Source organism: Prionailurus bengalensis, chromosome B1, assembly GCF_016509475.1.
Source record: "Prionailurus bengalensis isolate Pbe53 chromosome B1, Fcat_Pben_1.1_paternal_pri, whole genome shotgun sequence".
Lineage (NCBI taxonomy): Eukaryota > Metazoa > Chordata > Mammalia > Carnivora > Felidae > Prionailurus > Prionailurus bengalensis.
Window position 1 is genome coordinate 51,994,467 of NC_057344.1, and position 17,940 is coordinate 52,012,406.

Here is a 17,940-nt window from a genome sequence, read left to right on the forward strand (position 1 = left end):
TAAGTTCCTGTTGCTGTCCCCAGACAAATGTGAAGCCCAGTGAAAATGCCCCGTAACTGGGCTGTGATGCCCCCACTTTTGGTATCTGGGACTATTTAGTACTATTTACTATTAATTATGGAGCTGCCTCTGGCTGAAAGAAATCTCCAGGAATGGTGTTTTGGAGAGCAGGCACATTTAGTCCAGGGACATTGGTGGGAAGTGCAATGTTGTTCTCCTACTTCCCAGGAGGATGGGAATCGGACATCACTGACTAGGGCATCAGATTCCCAGGTCATATCCTCACTTCTTTATGATCTTGGACAGCTTAACCTCTCAGAACCTTAGTTTCCTCTTTTGCGTGTTGGATGTGATGCTACTTTACTCAGGGTTGTTGAGAAGATCACATGAGACACTGTGTGAAAGCACTCTGCAGACATATGCAGATGTAGGTGTATAGCCTCATCCACCTCTATGAGAGAATCATACCTTCCACATGAAATGAATGAGATAGTTTTCTGTGTCTAAAGCATGTTCTTAGTAAGGTGGTAGTCTGCTGTAAGTGGAGCTCCAAAAGGCAGTAGGGCTTGAGGGAGTTCTTTGCTTGCTTTGGTTTTGATTGGTCAATAGTCTCTGTGCATCCAATATGGCTGATTCTCATCTCATGACGAGTGGATGCTCTTGTCTTTACCCCACTCCACTTAAATCACTTGACACAAATAATAAAGAAGGGCTAGAAGGAAGAAAATTCTTTTTACCTTTAAGATATATATTTTGAGAATACTTATTAAGATGGTGAGAAGTTGGCTTCATCTTTTCTTTCAAAGAGAAAAGTATAGTTGATTTAGGAGATGCTTACCTTTGATTTAAGGATGATCTTCCTGGATTCTTATATTCATAACAATTAGGTTGGGTTAAAAATGGAGGAGCTAAATTTTTTCTCTGGGTTTCTTAGAAGTTCATAGTCTGGAGACAGATATTTGTCTCATGTTGAATGAATGTGTGCATTTATAATAGTATTTTAGGGTCAGAAGGGAGCTTAAGAAGTGTCATCTTCATGTTGCAGAAGAGGGAGCTGGTGCAATGGGATAATGGTGAATCTGGTGCTCCTGCTGCTGCAGTGGATTGCAAGAAGGTGTGACTAGCTTGGAGGGGAGGCGGGGCTGGAGGACAGCTCTCTGTGGCCCTGTGATGTAACAGCACAGCTTCCTAAACAATCTATCTTTCTCTTACAGGAGTCCTTCCAACCTAGTCTCACCCAGGCACCCTTAGAGAAAAACACTGGGTGAATGACTGGTAAACTTCTTGTGGTCCAGTTTGGTGAACTGAACTAGGAGATTAAGGAATTACTATTTCTTAAAGGTTAAAAAAATAACCCTATTTCTCATCACTGTTAAACAATGAGGACTTTTTTAAAAAAATCACTACCAATGAATATAACTTGTAGCTTTAAAATGGACCTACTTTAAGATTATATATGTAATTTAAGGTAAGGTAATATATATATTATATATGTATTATGTACTGTATATTTAATATTTTGGAAATGGGCACATGGTGAATGATGAATGTGATAGATGTGATATGTCTTGACTTCAGAAACTCTTTTGACAATGCACCTCAAGACATATCAGAATTCACCATGAGAATAGAGCAGTGCCAAAGAATTGTTCTTAACAGAAATTAAGGATAATTCACTGTTGGCCTAATTGGGCATTATGGGAGTGTTTTGGGGGGATGACCTAGGGCTTCTTGTTTCACAAGGAAAACTTTACAGGTTAGTTGACTGATACAAGATCTGTGTCATGCTATTTGGCCCCATTTCTCTCTTGGCTGTCCTTAAGAAAATGGCCTTCTCTCAAGTTCTCTGTAATCCATGTACATGTTTATAGCATATTTCTTAACATAAACTCTGTAAGTCCATATGCTCTGTGGATATAAAGAAATGATGGTTAAGAGCAATAGTTAGAATGGTGTAGGGGTGTTGAGTTTCAGGTCTTTCATAAGTCCTGACCATAGGGTCTACTATGGATGGAATGGTTGTGTTCCCCTAAATCCATGTATTAAAGCCCTAATTCTCAATGCAGTGGAATTTGGAGGTGTGGCCCTAGAGAGATCACTGGGTTTAGATGAGGTCATGAGGGTAAAGCCCCCATGATGGGATTAGTGCCCTTGTAAGACAGAAGCCACCAGAGCTCTCTCTGCCATGTGAGGATAAACCATAAAGCAGCCATCTGAAAACCATAAAGAGACCCCTCACCAGACACCAGATCTGCTAGCACCTTGATCTGGGCCTTTATAGCCCCTAGAACCATGAGGAGTAAATGTTTGTTGTGTAAGCCAACCAGTCCATGTTGTTTTGTTACAGCAGTGGCACTACGGCAGAGTGCATTCCTAACTTCCCTGATATACATCACTTTCAAGTCTCCATCCAGATCAAGGCTAACATAATTATGGGTGAAGCACCCTCTTTCTTTCTAGAGCAATCTATCTCAAGGAAAGGGGAATCATCTCAATACTCTCTTCTCTTTGTCTCTTCTTTCTTGTCAAGCCACTTTTCCTAAGACAGGATTGATTTTGAAAAGGGATCTTGGTGATCTTACATGAGGAATCTAAAAAAAAAATTGCTATTAAGGGATCTAATATATTGATACACACTTATTTTTAGGGAGAAGAGAGGAAGAAGGTCCCAAACCCAGGTTGTGCTGTCCATGAGGAATGCTTAGCAGTCCTTCAGAAAGATAAATGAAAGCAGAGACCTCTCAGTGCCCCATGTCTTCACCTCTTCCTTTCTGCTCAAAGAGCTGTAGACCTGCTCATCATTTTCAGTCTTACCTTTCAGCCCTGGATATATAGGCTTTAGCTCCTCAACCAGACTGTGAATTTCTTAAGGACAGGAACTAGTCAAGTCTTTGCTGGGTGAATGTTGAGTGAGTAAGAAGACTAAATTAATGAGCACAATAAAGAGACTGGGCATGAGCTCATGAGTCTAGCTGGGCCCTTGGTTCTCAAGGGAGGAAATCTCCTTTAACCCCAGGAGAGATTGCTTTGGTTTTGGGAGCTGGCATGAGGCAAAGCAAGATCTTCACAAGATTTCTGAAGCAAAGTTAGAGCCAGGACTATCCCAGTTCTTCAGGTCATTCAGTTTGTAGTAATCTAACTCCTACTAGATGCAAAGTGTTGCTGTTTGCTTTCTTTTCAGCACCTTGGGCTTCAAAAAATAATGGTGCCACTCAATGCCCTGATTCCTTCTCTACAACATGGATGGACCCTGCCCAAAGAGCCTCCTGGGAACAATCAGATGGACACCAATTCACTTAAAAAGTAAGTTCTCATAGTATATATTTGAGGCATTTTTTTTCAGGGAAAACTGTTGGAAATCAGGGAAAGGGTTTCTTTTCCAAATGTCAGATGTAAGCTGATTCCTCAAAGCCCCTGTTCTTAGGCTATCTCAATATGAGTGGTTTATGCACTGATCAAGCTATTTGGAGTTGCTGTAGGTTTAGATAAATGTGCTATTGTAGGGGTGAACCCTCAAAGTTTGATAAGGCAGCAGAAAGAAAAGGAAGGTAAGATGCCCTCACCAATTTAAGATGGGGGTACACTGTCAGATGGGATGGAAAAGGCAGGGACTTTTATTCAAGACATCGGAGCTTGCATCATGGTTTTGTCAGTAATCAGAGGAAGTTGGGCAAAACATTTAACCCCCTAAGTCCCATTTATCCTTTGTGAAATAAAGCTCTATATTAAATCCCCCTGGATAATAAAGTTACTATGAAAAATAAATTAGATAAACTAAATAAAAACATATAGAAAAACACTGAGCAAATTTCCTAGCATCAGCTAAATCTGAGATGAATGAAGATTTGGACGACACAGATGACAGGAGTGTGAGGTATATGAGAGCCAGTGAGTGTCTGGATGTCACCCTCAACCTGGGCCACACAGGCAGTCAGGCTCAGCAGAGCCACAACTAGTGGGCGGGAAAGGGAATACTCAAAATTTAATAACTTGAAGCTTAGAGTTAAAAGTGAATTGTGTAAAATAGAAGCCACCTTTTCTGAATGGATACTGGGCTGATACACTTAGTCTATCAGCCCAGGGATGCAGGGGCTCACCATCCCACCTGTTCTAAAGAGCTTCTGGGTCATGGATTGGCAACGACAGAGTTACTTTATGGAGGTTAAATGACTATAATGAACCAGATCAAGGGAATTAGGGATTTCCAATTGAAAACCCTGTGTATTTTATTAATTGGTTCTAGTATTCAGAATAGCCACCCCCTGCATTTCCACTGAGACATGCTAAGAGTCCAAAGTCTTTATAAAAGGCCAGCCCACTCTTTGAATGGGAAATATGAATTCCAGGAATAGATCCATCTGTGAGTAAGTTCTCATGCTTGCTCTGCTTCTTTGTACCTTGCATCTCTCATCCAATGTCTAAATGTTTATTTTTTTAAAATCTCAGAACATGAAGTTTAGATGAACAAACTGTGGGGCAATCTCTGTGTAGGGCTGAGGGAATTAGGTGCCATTGGGGAAGGAGCTGAAAAAAATCAATTTTTCATAGCCTCCTTTTCCATCTTTCCCATATTTTTGTGGTACTTGGAAAGGCGCAGAACCACTGTACTAGTTATAAAAGAAACTGGGTCTTTGCCCAGACTCCAAAGACTCAGTCCCCCATTAGTGCATATGCTCTGCCCATAGTGACCAGCTTCTGGGCTGCTACAGTGAGTGCCCAGAGCTGACTGAGGAATGCAGAGCTCGACTAGCTATGGGAAGCTGCAGTGGTCTCAAATATTCTGGAAGGTTGGCATGACCAGGGTTAACTAAAATCTTATTAAGAAACAGAGTAGGCTCCTCCCTGTGTCTCTTGAGAAGCTTTGGGCTTTAAGAAATTCCATTCATTATTCAAGAATTCCTTCTGTTTGGCCTTAAAAACTCAGTGGTTCCAGACATCAAACCTAGAATGGCCAATTGACACCTTCCATTCCTCTGGTTTACCCTCACCAACAGAGATATCCAAATCACCACCACTCTAAGGCTTCATTCCACCAGGCTTCCACCATGTGGGAAGGACCAGATGAATGGGTTTTATACATTCACAACAAAGCTGCAGGGAACTAACTTTTGAACCAAGCCATGCACATCAACACATCAACATCTACAAGCCCTGCTGCGGGGGTAGGGGGGGGGGAGGGCGGTCCCTGAAGCTTCGGAAGAAGGAGGGAGGTTACCCAGAAGGGGGAGCTACTCTCTGGATCACATTACTGAACAAAGAATAACTGGCTGCAGCTTGAAAGACCATTCTTTCAACCAAATTGGGTGAATGGTAACAGACAGTGAATGATGATGTTAACAGACAATATAGTTTAAATATAAGTTTCTGGAAATTGTCTTAGACCCTCATAAAAAAAAATCAATGTGAATGAATAATGTAACATGACTACAAGACTGACCATCTTCATGCATTCTATGCATCCTTCAAAACCCAATTCAAATGCAAATGTTAGTGAAGCCTTCTCTTATACCTCTACTTGAAAGTATCGCTTCCTATTTTGGAAGCCCATAACACCTCTTTTAGGGCTTTATTTTTCACTGTATTATGGTAATTATTTATGTACATTTCTTGCCTCATATTTAGTTCCTTGGGGTTTGTATCATCTTTAAAACCCCTCCAGTTCTAGCTCTGCACCAGACATAGTAGGTGTTCAATAAATATTTGATAGCCAAGTGAATGATTGAATTTGAAATGGGAATACTGTTCTGGCAGGAAAGCTCCAGTGGGATAAAATAAATCTATTATCTGCCACCTTGTTTGTGCCAAAAGGATCAGGGCATGGCAGACCCAGTGCTCTGAGAAATCCAAGGTCAAAGAGTCTCTACCATGGCTGTACCACATCTCAAATTCAGGTATCATTTGTACCATTCAAATTCTTCTATCATTTGCCACATCCCATTGAAATATACCTCCTACCTCTGATTTCAAAGTTCCTCAAGCATAGAAGTTGTTCCTGTTCAAAGCAGGGCATCCAGAAAGCAGCTAGCGAGTCAGAAGTGAATTCCAAATTGAAGATTTCTCTGTAAGTTTAAGACCAAGTAACAACCATAAACAGAACTAAATGCATCTCTGTCTAGAATACTCACATCCCAAGACAGCCTTCTCCCTGCAAAGGGGGCAGACTAGTAACAATGAAAAAAATATCACATCCAGACTAGTAACAACGCAAGAAAGATCACAGCATCCTCATGGCAGTACAAAAACTTCCCACAACAGCCCTACAGCAACAGTCAAGCCCCAAAATTAACCCACTTTGCAGAGACCTGGTCTCTGCTCAGAAAAGAAAGGGGAGAAGATACAATACCTTTCCACAATGAGGTGATGTTCTACACCCCTTCCCCACTCCCATGCTTGTTCTGACATGTCCCGGATTCCCTCTCAACCAAGGGAGTTATGCTCATGTGTCAGCAGTGGAGCACTACATGGACAAAACTGGCTCATCTGGGTCAGAAGTTATGTCATGTCCTCTACTAGGTTTACTTTTAAGAGTTTGATCCACTCAGATCCTTCCCCTCTAAGAAAAAGAGTAAACCCAGTGCTTAGGGCTACCAACACATACACCTAAAAAGTCTCTATTTTTGATGCAGCAAGTTCCTTCTGTTCACTCTGAAATCTCCTACTTATCTCTGTCTTAGTAGTGATTTGGAGGTGCAGTAGGTGTGGGCATCCAGGAAGGGTGGCACCAAGTGTGGAAATGGCCCATAACCTGCCTGCAAAGAGAAGTCAGCCCAGTATTCAAGCTTCAGAAAAGTCTCCAGTAAACAAGGTGTCCCTTGTGGGAGAACCAGGGACTCTGAGATGCTAGGAAGATGGAGCAAAAAGAGGATGGTGTGGATAGCTATGTAGTGAACTTTCTCTTGGCACTGGGTGGGCTGGAGGGTAATGCTACAAGAAGGAATCCCACAGAACCCCACCTAAAAACTGGCTTCTCTCAATCTGCAATAGTTATGTCAACAAAAGAACAGGGAGTAATAAGAATTGTGCTTTATCGTACCTAAAAAAACAAATCAAAACTTTTCTTAAGCATTTAATTATTTCAAAAGAAATCTTGTAATCCGGGGAAGCTCAGTGAGATGGTAAATTCCTCAGAATCAAAAACCAAATTTGGAAGCATATTGTCATTGTGCCTCTGTGTGTGTGTGTGTGTGTGTGTGTGTGTATGTGTGTGTGTGTGTGTGCATGTGAGTGAATATATCATATATTCCCACTCACCTACTTACAGGTATATATAGAAATACATATTTATCAATGGATTTTCCTCCCTTCAAGTCAACACCAGTGTGTTCCACCTTCAGTACACATGTATTATCTGCATTCCAATTCATAGACAGACCATTAATACCATAAAAAGAGAGAAATAGCTGAGAATAGGCAAAGTATAACCTAGCAAGAATTGTTTTAAGTGCCGGTTCAGCATTGTTAAAAAACAGAGCAAACCTCCCCCAAATACAAGCTAAAATGTCTGTTATTAATACACACTCGCAATTCTTTAAGGTCATCAGAAGAAAAAAGGGCAGAGAAAAAGACATATTATGAAATTGAATCTTAAGTGTTTTCCTTTTTTGTAGTCTTTGTATGTATTTTAAGGGAAAACTCGCCATTTGTAGAAATTATTCTCCCCCCTTCAGTTACTTTTCCCTAGCTCTCTCTAGAGCTAGGGAATAATAAAAACATGTACAGAGTTTTGCCGATTTATCATTTTTAAGAATCTTTCATTCTAACTTATAGATCTTTCTTTATCCTATTTAAAACATTTAATGAGTTCGAGAAATGTCTTATATATTTTGGCAAAAGACACAGAAAAACAAGGGTTGTTGAACTATACAAAGTATCTAGGGCTCACGACTTAGATGTGCTTAGCTTAAGGAAAATAATTGTGTTTAAACACATAGAAAAAGGGAATCAATTGCAGACAATCCACCTTGCATTTTCTATTTAAGATCCTTTCACCCTGTACTGTAATTGGTCAGGATTCTTCCGAAAATTTTGAGTCTTTATGGCATCGCTGGCTTGTAGATTACAAATGTTTCCAAATCACCATCCCTCTTAACACATAGTATGGAAAGAGTTCCAGAAAGTTTAGAGAAGATGTGAGGGCTGGGCACAAGGTAGTTCACCACCAAATAGCACAACACACAAAATCAACCTAGAGAAAAACAGCAAAATCAAAAAGTTGAAAGCAGCCAGGTCAGACTAGAATGCTAGGGTGTCAGTGAGTACCATATTCCATGCCAAGAAATTGAAATTAAAAAAATAAAAAAAAAGAAAGTTGGACATAAATCAATATTGAAAGCTTCAAAAAGTCAAAGCCAAACCAATGTTTCCTTTTTCCCCCTATGCACAAACCTTTTGTTTTAAACCCAATGGCATTGAGATCAGTAATTTTATCTGGAAGATTCAAGTCTGCAGAGACACTCCCCTTCCATTGATCACTTGAGTCCACAGAAATAAAGCACCTTTGGAACCAAGAGTTGTTCAAGAATCCTAGTGTCTTATTCAATGTGTTGAAAAAGTACAGTTAAAATAATTAGAATAATTCATCAAATGACAAACACAATTATATTGACTCTAGTGAATAGGCAAAAGGGCTCCCCAGGACAATTCACAACTAAGGAGATAGAGCACAATAAAAGGCTATGACATTTTATGAATATTCTGTGTTATAGCTTTGAACTTTATTGCAAAGCAAAAAATATATATTTTTATATATATATATTTTTATCTACATTTCACCTCTGACATTGTACACAACACGAAAGCACAGAAAACCAAAAAAATCATAATGAGGTAGATACATAACACTTACAGATGGAGGAGACTAAAGAGTTTAAATTTGGCTTAATACTGTGGTCACCAATGTATGCATTTTCAACACAGCAGCAAGCATTGATTCACAGGCCAAGAAGCCCAGTGATCTCAAACCCAAAAATAAGCCCCATTAAAAAATACCTGCTTCAAAATGAAAAAAAAACATTTTTTTAAAAGTCAGGGAATCAGATGTGTTCAATCGCAAACCCTGGTGAAATAAAAAAGAAGGGGGGAGGTTGTTTTTGTTTTTGTGCCAGGAGAAAAAAAAAGTAATTTTCACCTATCCAATTAGGAGTAACCTGTCCCATAGGTTTCTTCCGTGTATTCCTGCTCAGTGGGGTTGGGTCAGCCTCAGGAGCTCTGTAGCCAGCTGTTGACGGTAAGGAAATAGGGTTTCCTTCTTCCTTTTCCCTAGGGTAATGCTCACCTCTGCAGCCACAGTGACAGGGAACACTAGCCTTTGAGGGCTCCTGAAACATGCCAGGAAATGGCTGGAAATCAATATAGCTGTGAAGTCTCTAGTATAGTTCTACCTTTCTAGGATCATGTGCTCTCTTGGTGGGTGAGGCAAGGGTTTGGGACACTGGGATCACCTCATTCCCCTATCAATCCCTCTTATACCCTTTCCAATGGAGAGCTGAGAAGGCCATCTTCTGCCATCTTCAATTTTACTTATGAATGCATTTTCACTGTAAAATGTGATGTCAGGTGGTGATGGCTATGGCAGAGACCACCTCCTTCCTTGTATGCCGTCTTGAATGGAAGGAGGATGGGGTGAGGAGAAGGGACCTGGAGAGGACACTTGGCTGGTTGAAGCAGCAGCTGGGAGAGCCGAGCAATGAAATGCCCAACTGAGGAAGGGGCAGGTCAGGCAAGTGCAGTTGGCCAATGGAGACCTAAGGAGGTCCACCCAGAAAGCCAAGGAGTAACTTGGGTTTGTTGACAGTGCCTAGAAAACCCTGGAGACCCTAAAGAGAATGTGAGAGAAGCAAGGTCCAGAGACATTAATGGGGCTAAAAGTGGAATAAAATCAAACTCCCTTGGATTGTTTAATAGTTATTTTTACGGTGGACGTGATCTGCTTTTGGTAGGATTTGCTCTGCTCCCAGAAATATCTGGGAACAGTTGCAGAACAGGTCAGCCTCAGGCAGGAGAGGAGACAGAGGGGTCCCAGAGGAATGGTTGGTGAACTGGGGATAATGGAAGGATGGGCAAGGAACTGATAAGCAGCCATCTGGGAGAGATTTGTCACATGAGCATATTGTACCTTCAAGTCAGCCTATGCTGGGCAGGGCCAGGCACTGTTTTCTGGAAGCCAGAGTGTGAACAGTACTCTCCCATGTGTTTGTGCATCATCTCCCCTGCTGGACCATCTTTCCTCTTTGTCTTCCCAATGCCTACCCCAGGGCCTAGCCAATAGAGGGCATCATCATGGTTGAACTGCATTTTTAGAAAATGGAGTAAGAGAATGGATTGGGAAAGAAGAGAAAGTGTCCAGTGTCATAAAGGTTTTGAAGACCCCATATTCCCCCTCAAGGCAATAGCTGGGTGTATTTTTGCCTGCCTAGATGCATCTCAAGTGAATACTCACATTTGAATTTTGAACATAAAACATACCTAGAGGAAATAATACAGTAGCAGGGCCCAATGGGAAAGGAACTGAACACAATTCATCTGAATATATGTCAAAACTGAGGTCTCAGAAAAGCTGGGCAACTGCTTCCATCCTGACTGGACTGGAAGATCAGCGGGGTCGGGGGGGGGGGGCAGTGTGTGCAATCTGTCTTGAGTACTTAATTCCAGAAGGCAAAGACAAAGTGAACTTGCAACTATCACTCTCAAGTGATTCCCAGTCTTACCTTACAGGAGATCCTGGGCAAGGCAAGGCCATGGGCACTTCCAAACATCCCAAAGCTCACTAATCCAGAGTCTAGATCTCTGTCCCCTCAGAGACCCAAAGCAAAAGGAATCAGTCAGGATTGTAAGACGCATCGTTCAAGTCATTATAAGGTGGAGACTATCTGACTACCAGGCATTCAACAGTGAATGAAGGCAAGGAGAATTTTTTCCTTGGAGACCCTTGAGAAGAAGTTTGATATTTTTTTGTCTGTGTCTGTGAGGAGGAGCAAAAATTAGGTGATGTCTGAGTCTCCTTCAAACCCTGAGATTCCATTGTTTCTTTGTGCTCTGAAGAAGCTCCAGCTTTGCTCAAGGACTGAGGGATTTTTCTTTGTGTATAATTGCTGGGACTATGGCAGGATTAGGATAGGGTGTGTGCACGTGTGTGTGCATGCATTTGTGTGCACACGCATGCAGGTATGCTCAGAAGCTGTCCAGTAGGCATTAAGCTGACATAATTGTAAGCAAACATGTAAAGCATGAGGCTGCCTCAGAGAAACAATAAGTAGGGTGCATTACTCCCTTCCCCTGACTCTCTCTAATCTGCCCTTTTCTGCCCATTTCCTGTCATCCCTTGTGCTCTTCCTCTCTCATTTAGATAGTTTTTGTCCCCTTTGTCAGTGCACATGACAGTGACAATCACTTTCTTAAGCCTAATATTTTGATGTTGGTCATTTCATTCCCTGGCTTAGGAATTCACAGTGTCTTTCAACGACTTCTCATCCCAAATGACTTTCACCAAATGCAATAACCTGTCTCATTATTTTATTACTTTTCTGGTTTGGATTGATCACAGAGATCACCAGGCTCACCCTTGTGTTTTAGATATGGGGAAACTGAAACTTACAGAAGGCAAGCTACTAGGCGAGGAATGATGGGTACAAGAGCAGAATGCAGGTTCCCAGGCTGCCCCCACCACCAGTGCCCTTCCCCTGGCCTAACACAGGCAGCTTCTTGCCATGCCTGGCCTAGAATGGCTCTTACTCTCTGCCATGTCATAGGCATTGTGTTCAGAAACCTACTCTGAATTTGCCCTGTGAGGCTTACATTTCTGAATCTGCCCTAACTCCAACCGTTCAACTTTTTTTACAGATCCTTGGAGAAATAACCCACTTATCTGGAAATCTCCTCACCTTTTAAGACCACACACAAAAGTAACAACAACAAAACCTACAGAAAGAAGACACAGAAGTTCTCAGGCCAACCAGAAAAGACATCTCAAAGTGTTTATAGGGAGGCTCCCATTCCATGGAAGTCTCCAAGAACTCATACTGTACAGGTCATGCTCAGGGTGACCTGTGGGAAACAGGCATCATTTTTCCTGGGGATACCTTATTGCATAAATGGTCACTAAATTTGTAAGTGCCCTAAAACTTCCCACACTCTCTTAGCCTCTCTGGCCATCTGCAAGAAAACAAAAATGCCAAGACTGCCTTCATCCCAGCTGGTCCTTGATGGGTGCTCTGAGCTACCTGGCCTTTATGAGCTGTTGGGAAAGGACATGAGTGGAGCCTGGATCTTGAAGAAGAGTGGGACCAAATCTCCAAGCCCGTACCCCCTGCCCCCAGCTGTACCCCTACTGACCACGAAACCCTGTGCAATCATGGAGGTTCTCTGAGCCTCAGTTTCCCCATTTGTAAAATGGGGCAGAGTTTCTCGCCTTGTGAGATTCTTGCAAAGACTTAGCTAAGATCACTGTATGAAGGCATCTGGGACAGAGCCTATACCTCACTGGCACTCAGTCAATGTTAGCCGAGTCTCAGTTCTCCTGTCCTCCACAAAGGGCTCTGCTCCATCATGGCTGATGTCACCTGCCACAGGCTACATTGGACTTACTCTGACACCCCTACATTCCTGAGACTCCAGTAATCCTAAATACTTTTTTCCTCTAAAGAAACTGCCCCGTTCCCCATGAGAGGAAACACAACATCTCTAAAGGGACTTTTTCTTCAGAATCAGCCAGCCTGAGAGAGCTTGGGGCTATACCTGATTTTTCTGGCCCTGGCATCTGGGACTCTATACCTGTCCCCTGCAGGGTCTCAGGTACCAATCAATGGCAAGAACCCAGCTAACAAAGGGTCAGCCGACATACCACAACAGGACCCTTCCACTCTGATGGGGAAGGTTTTCATCAACAAAGGTTCTGTCTGTGCTGCTGCTGAATTGTCAGGCTTCATGATAGACACATTCCCTGGGTCTAGATTTATGGTTGCAACTCAATAATGCCAGCTTTGCAGCTGTGGGCTCAGAGGTGGCCCACCCCTTCCCAGAAAGGCAGGTTGTCATAACCCCAAAATAGGTATTGGACACTCTGCTTCAGCCCTGGTGAAGGAGCAAGTGATCTAGAACACTTCCACCCTCTATCCCCTCTTCATTTTGCCCTGAGCTCTGACCCTAATGGAAGACCTGCAGCCTCTGGGTCCCTGAAGCCATCTCAGGGCCTGAGCACCAGTGGGCCGGCCAGAGAAGAGTGGGCTCATGGGGCTGGACCTTGGCAACCTCTGAGAAGCCCCTACCAGCTCCCCAGCCACTTTTTGGGAAGGGCCAGGAGTTGGAAAATCACATGGTGTTCTGGAAGTGATTCCCTTGATATTTTCTGAGCTGTAAAGACAAGCCGGCTTCTGGGAAAGACTCCTGGGTCTGTAGGCCTAAAGTTCTCCAGAATGCTACCTTTTCAGGAGCAGAAAGAATGAGTGATACATTCCTGGGATGGATCGTAGCAGGTATGACCTATGGAACAGGACAAAAGCAAATGAACAGCACTTCATTAAGATCCCCTGAGTAGCTAAGAGTATGTGTAGGGTGGGGGAGGAGTCGAGGAATGAGGCCAACAGAGAAAATGCATTCGTGTCAAAGGACCGACTTCCTTTTTCAATCCAAAGGAATTCCATCTAAGCTCCCACCAGCCAGAGAACGGAAGTGTGTTGTGCTGGAGCAGTTTAGGCAGTGTCGGAATTAATCTTTTAAAAACTGTCTCGGATGGCTCGGCCACCTTGTGCGAGATTCGTAAACCGTGTGCAAAACTCAGACTTGTGCAGGCAACCAGAGAAGGTAAGAACCTGTCTTCTGCACGCAGGGCTTCCCCTGCCTGATTTGTGCTTTGTCTAACCCCAGGATCTCTCTTCTTCCCAGCGGCTCTTTTTAAAGCCTGGTGAAGGCAGGCGAGGCCAAATTGGCTACAGGGTAGAACCCGCTATTCTCCCTCTTGGTGAGCTGCTGAGCATCTATTTCAAATACCTCTAAAGGATGGACAGCCTGAGGGCTGAGTTCCCGAATGCTTTTGATGCTGGGCTCTTGAAGATTCTATGTCTGACTTTCAGAATGAAAGCAGATGCAGTAACCCCACCCAGGCACATTGCAGTCACTGGCTGGCAAGGGAGGAGGGGTATTAGCAAAAAGTAGTGCAAAGGTAGGGAGGTGGGATTTGGCACTAGGTAGAGCACGTAGAGTCGGTGGGAAGGAGGCATTGGCATAAAGCGAAGGTAGAGAATATTCACCCTCTGGGGATAGGTTACTCCGTATAGATGACCACAAATAAGGAACAAAAACACCTGGGTCAAATCCTTCCCAGAGTATGCCAGCTCCCTGCCAGGGTCTGTATTCAGGACCAAGGTGTAGGTGCTGATTTAGCTGAAGGTCCCTGTCATTCCCCCAGCCCCCAATCCCAGAGGTCACATGCTCATTGTCCCACTTAAGCCAAATTTTTTTTTCTTGCCTTAAGCCAACACATCCCCAAAACATATCCTATAAAAGTAGATTTCATAAAGAAGATAAATATTTTGAATCAAGAAGAGGATGAAAACAAGTTGTAAACATGTAACTGAAACAAAAATACACACCAGTTCACTTACAGAACCAAACAGGGTTACATCGAATCATTTAAAATGAAAGCAAAGGAAAACTCTTCTCGGGAGCTCTTAAATTTAGGAAAAGAATCACTGTAGCATGCTCACCTTGAACCAGGGATTGGATATTGTGGTTCTTGTACAAAGGAAAATCTGGGAGGGAGGTGGAGGTCCGAGGTGAAGGAGGGAGGAAGATTGCATAGTTGTGAAACAGTGGCTTCTCATCAAGGTGAACAAGTGCGTCCTCTGATAAAATAGCGTTTGATTTTTTTTTCTGTTCATTTCTGTTCACGGTATTTTTCTCTGTCCACCAAACATGTCATACACTGACACATATATACACTACACACACACATGCGAGCGCTAAACACCTGAATTACACAGCCATACTTGAAAACGCCCCCGCCCCACTCGTTCTGCGCAAAGTTCCTATTTGCTTTTGCTACATCCTGACCCGTTTCTTGTCAAAACTCCTGTTTCGGATTGTTTCTTTAGCAAAGGGATTGAGAGGGGGTGGGGGGTGGGGGGCCTTTGAGGAAAGCACCGGAAATGGTTCTATTCTCTCACTGAATTTCTGTGGCAATGCCTCGCATTTTGGTTAGGGGCTCACTAGTTTTTAAGAGATAGGAAACAACTGCCTCTTTTTTTTTTTAAGCTTTCTTGAGGTAAACATTATTTGCTAACACCTTAGGCAGCAGACACGTTTTATAGTGCTGTTGCGAAACTTTGCAAAAAGGAGGAAACACCACCAAAGTGTAACATCGATGCTTAAGAACATTTAGAAAGCAAGTCCCCGTTTTAACTCATTTCCCCTTCCTCTCATTCGGCCAACTCCTTCTAGTAACATATAGAGCAGAACAAAGCTGATTAATTGTCTATATCATACTGGGCATCCCATATCCCAACCCACGGTAAACCTCTCTTGCTCACATACTAAAAATTGTGAGTCAACTGAAAAATTAAAATAGAGATGAACACACTTTACATTTTTTCATCCTTTCTATCTGCCTCAAGCATATATATATATATATATATATATATATATACACATATATATATGTGATAGTTTACATTAATATAGGAAATAGCAGAGGTTTTTAGTTACATTTTATACAGAATCACTGCATCTTATCCTTATTTTCTATGCTCTCTCTCTTTTTGGATAAACAATTGGCTATAACAATCTATAGTAAGGCTTCACAGAAAGAATTCTGCATGTTTTGTTTTTCTCTAAGAACCAAGGTTTGTAAAATGAGGTTTGATTCTAGCACCTTATGCAGTATTAGTGATGTTGTTCCCTTGGGAGAAATTAGCAGTACCCAACACCGCAGGTGAATCTCTATCGGTTATGCAGTTCTCAAAGGCATTGCCAAAGGGAGGACGCTCGACACGGCGGAGATGCAGGAGCAAGTGGGGACAAAACAAAACCCCAGGATTAAAGTCTTAGCATCGTACAAATAAAATCTTAAAACCGTGTCAAGTTGCTGTCTCCAAATTAATAATGACTTAGTGTTTCAGGGCCACCAATGAATCCCTTTAGGTTATCCTTCCCCATGAGGTAAGGAAATATACTATGATGTCCATTTTAAATGGGGAGACTGAGTCTGGGAGACCATACACAGGTCACAGAGGAAACTGTCTGGGTAAGAAACAGGGTGGGGGGATGCCCAGCCTCTCGCCTCTTACTACCAGACTGTTCCTTGTCACCTCTAATTGGTGACTTGAGATTTTGGAAAAGCAGCTTATTGGCCACTGATGAGGAAGCAAAACAAACAAACAGTTTTTGTTGTTTTTTTTTTAAATATCAGCACCAAAGGAAGTTCAAAAGAAGCTGCTCTTTGCTCCCTTATCAAACATCCCATATTACGGAGACAGCAACTTTCACAAGAAGGGAAAAGAAAATTAGTCACAGGAGTAACCCATCTCTTTTGTGGGTGCCCTTCCCCAAAGTCAAACGCTCCACAGCGCTGTTAGTTTCAGTTGAGTAGCATCGATTTTTGCAGAGGAATGATCAACTCCCACCAAAGCTGCATCAGAACCTCAATTATATAATTATATAACTATAGTGATATCTCTATCTCTATATCTATTTATATATGTATACATTAAAGTCTTTTACTGCACTGGCACGTGATACCAAGGTAACGTACTGGCATTGCTGTTTGCTGCAAGTGGCCGCCTTGACTGGAGTTACACGAGAGAGAAGCACCACGAGAAAAGGCACCACAAGGTTTCAAGAAGTTAAATTGTTTGTTGTCACCGCCCTGATCTCACCATGGTGGGGAAACAGAAAAGTCTTTCATCTTTAGCAAGGACCCTGGAACAACTGATTCAAAGATTATCCCAATCCACATACATCCAACTCAACTCAACAGGGAGAGAGGGAAGAAAAGAGCCGGATGTGGTTCATTTTACTGCTATTTCTTTTTGGCTACTGGAAAAAGGAAAGCATTTTCATTTTTAAAAAGAAAAGGCGGTGGGGGTGGGGGAGGGTGGGGACTCAGACACTGGAAACCAAGCCATCCTAAAAAAGGGAGAATAAGAACAAAAGTCTTGTGCTAAGGAAAGTCCTACATGGAAAATCTGTCTTTCTAATATGATTCCTTGGTGGCAATGCATTAGGGAAAAAAGAGAGAGAGAGAGAGAGAGAGAGAGAGAGAGAGAGAGAGAGAGAGAATGATGGAATGATATCCATAGGCACCATTAGCCACAAATAGCACCGGGTCTAGATTGATGAGGACACATAGATGTCCACATCTGTCCACAAAGCTGAGAACCAGGAGTGTTGGCTTAGAATCAACATTACTTCATCCTTACAGTCTGGCCAAGAAAATAGGAGGTCGTTGGCCATTCAGAGCACCAAGAATCATGTGTGCCACTGATGAACAAGAAAAAAAGAGGGGGCAGTCAAGGACTGCAGAGTGGATGTTAAATGGCATTTTTATTTTTATTAGGTACTTGCCAGCCTTGAAATATCCCCTCCTATTTCTCATTCCAGGTGGGGGAATACACTCCACATGGGAACAGAGAACCTATAATTTTTGCAGAAAGTCTCAGTGGGTGAGTGGTACAGAGTTCTCCTCACCAGCCATTTTCCTTCCTTTGCTCCTGGTCTGTGTCCAAAAAAGGGAAGTCAGCCAGCCATGCTGGTGTGATCTACAAGGCTCCTAGGACTTGCTGTCTAAGCACATGGTGACTGGATGGGGAGGCCTGAGATCAGGATCGAAATGGCTTACTGCAGGGACCCCTCTTCCCAAACTCTGGTGAATGCTCCCACTGAACACAGAAGGCTGGTTGGGGGCAGGGGTGGTGGTGGTGGTTCTTGATACATCTCTGTGGCATCCTTATT

General features: G+C 42.7%; 1 long non-coding RNA gene across 1 annotated transcript in view; it reads left to right on the top strand.

Moving 5' to 3' along the window:
* Positions 1-16,736, top strand: part of LOC122474286 — a 49,199-nt gene extending 32,463 nt beyond the window's left edge. The window contains exons 3-4 of the long non-coding RNA XR_006294887.1: positions 3,182-3,303; positions 11,839-16,736. This is a non-coding gene — a long non-coding RNA (uncharacterized LOC122474286). The remainder of the gene's footprint in view (positions 1-3,181; positions 3,304-11,838) is intronic.
* The last annotated feature ends 1,204 nt before the right edge of the window (positions 16,737-17,940 follow it).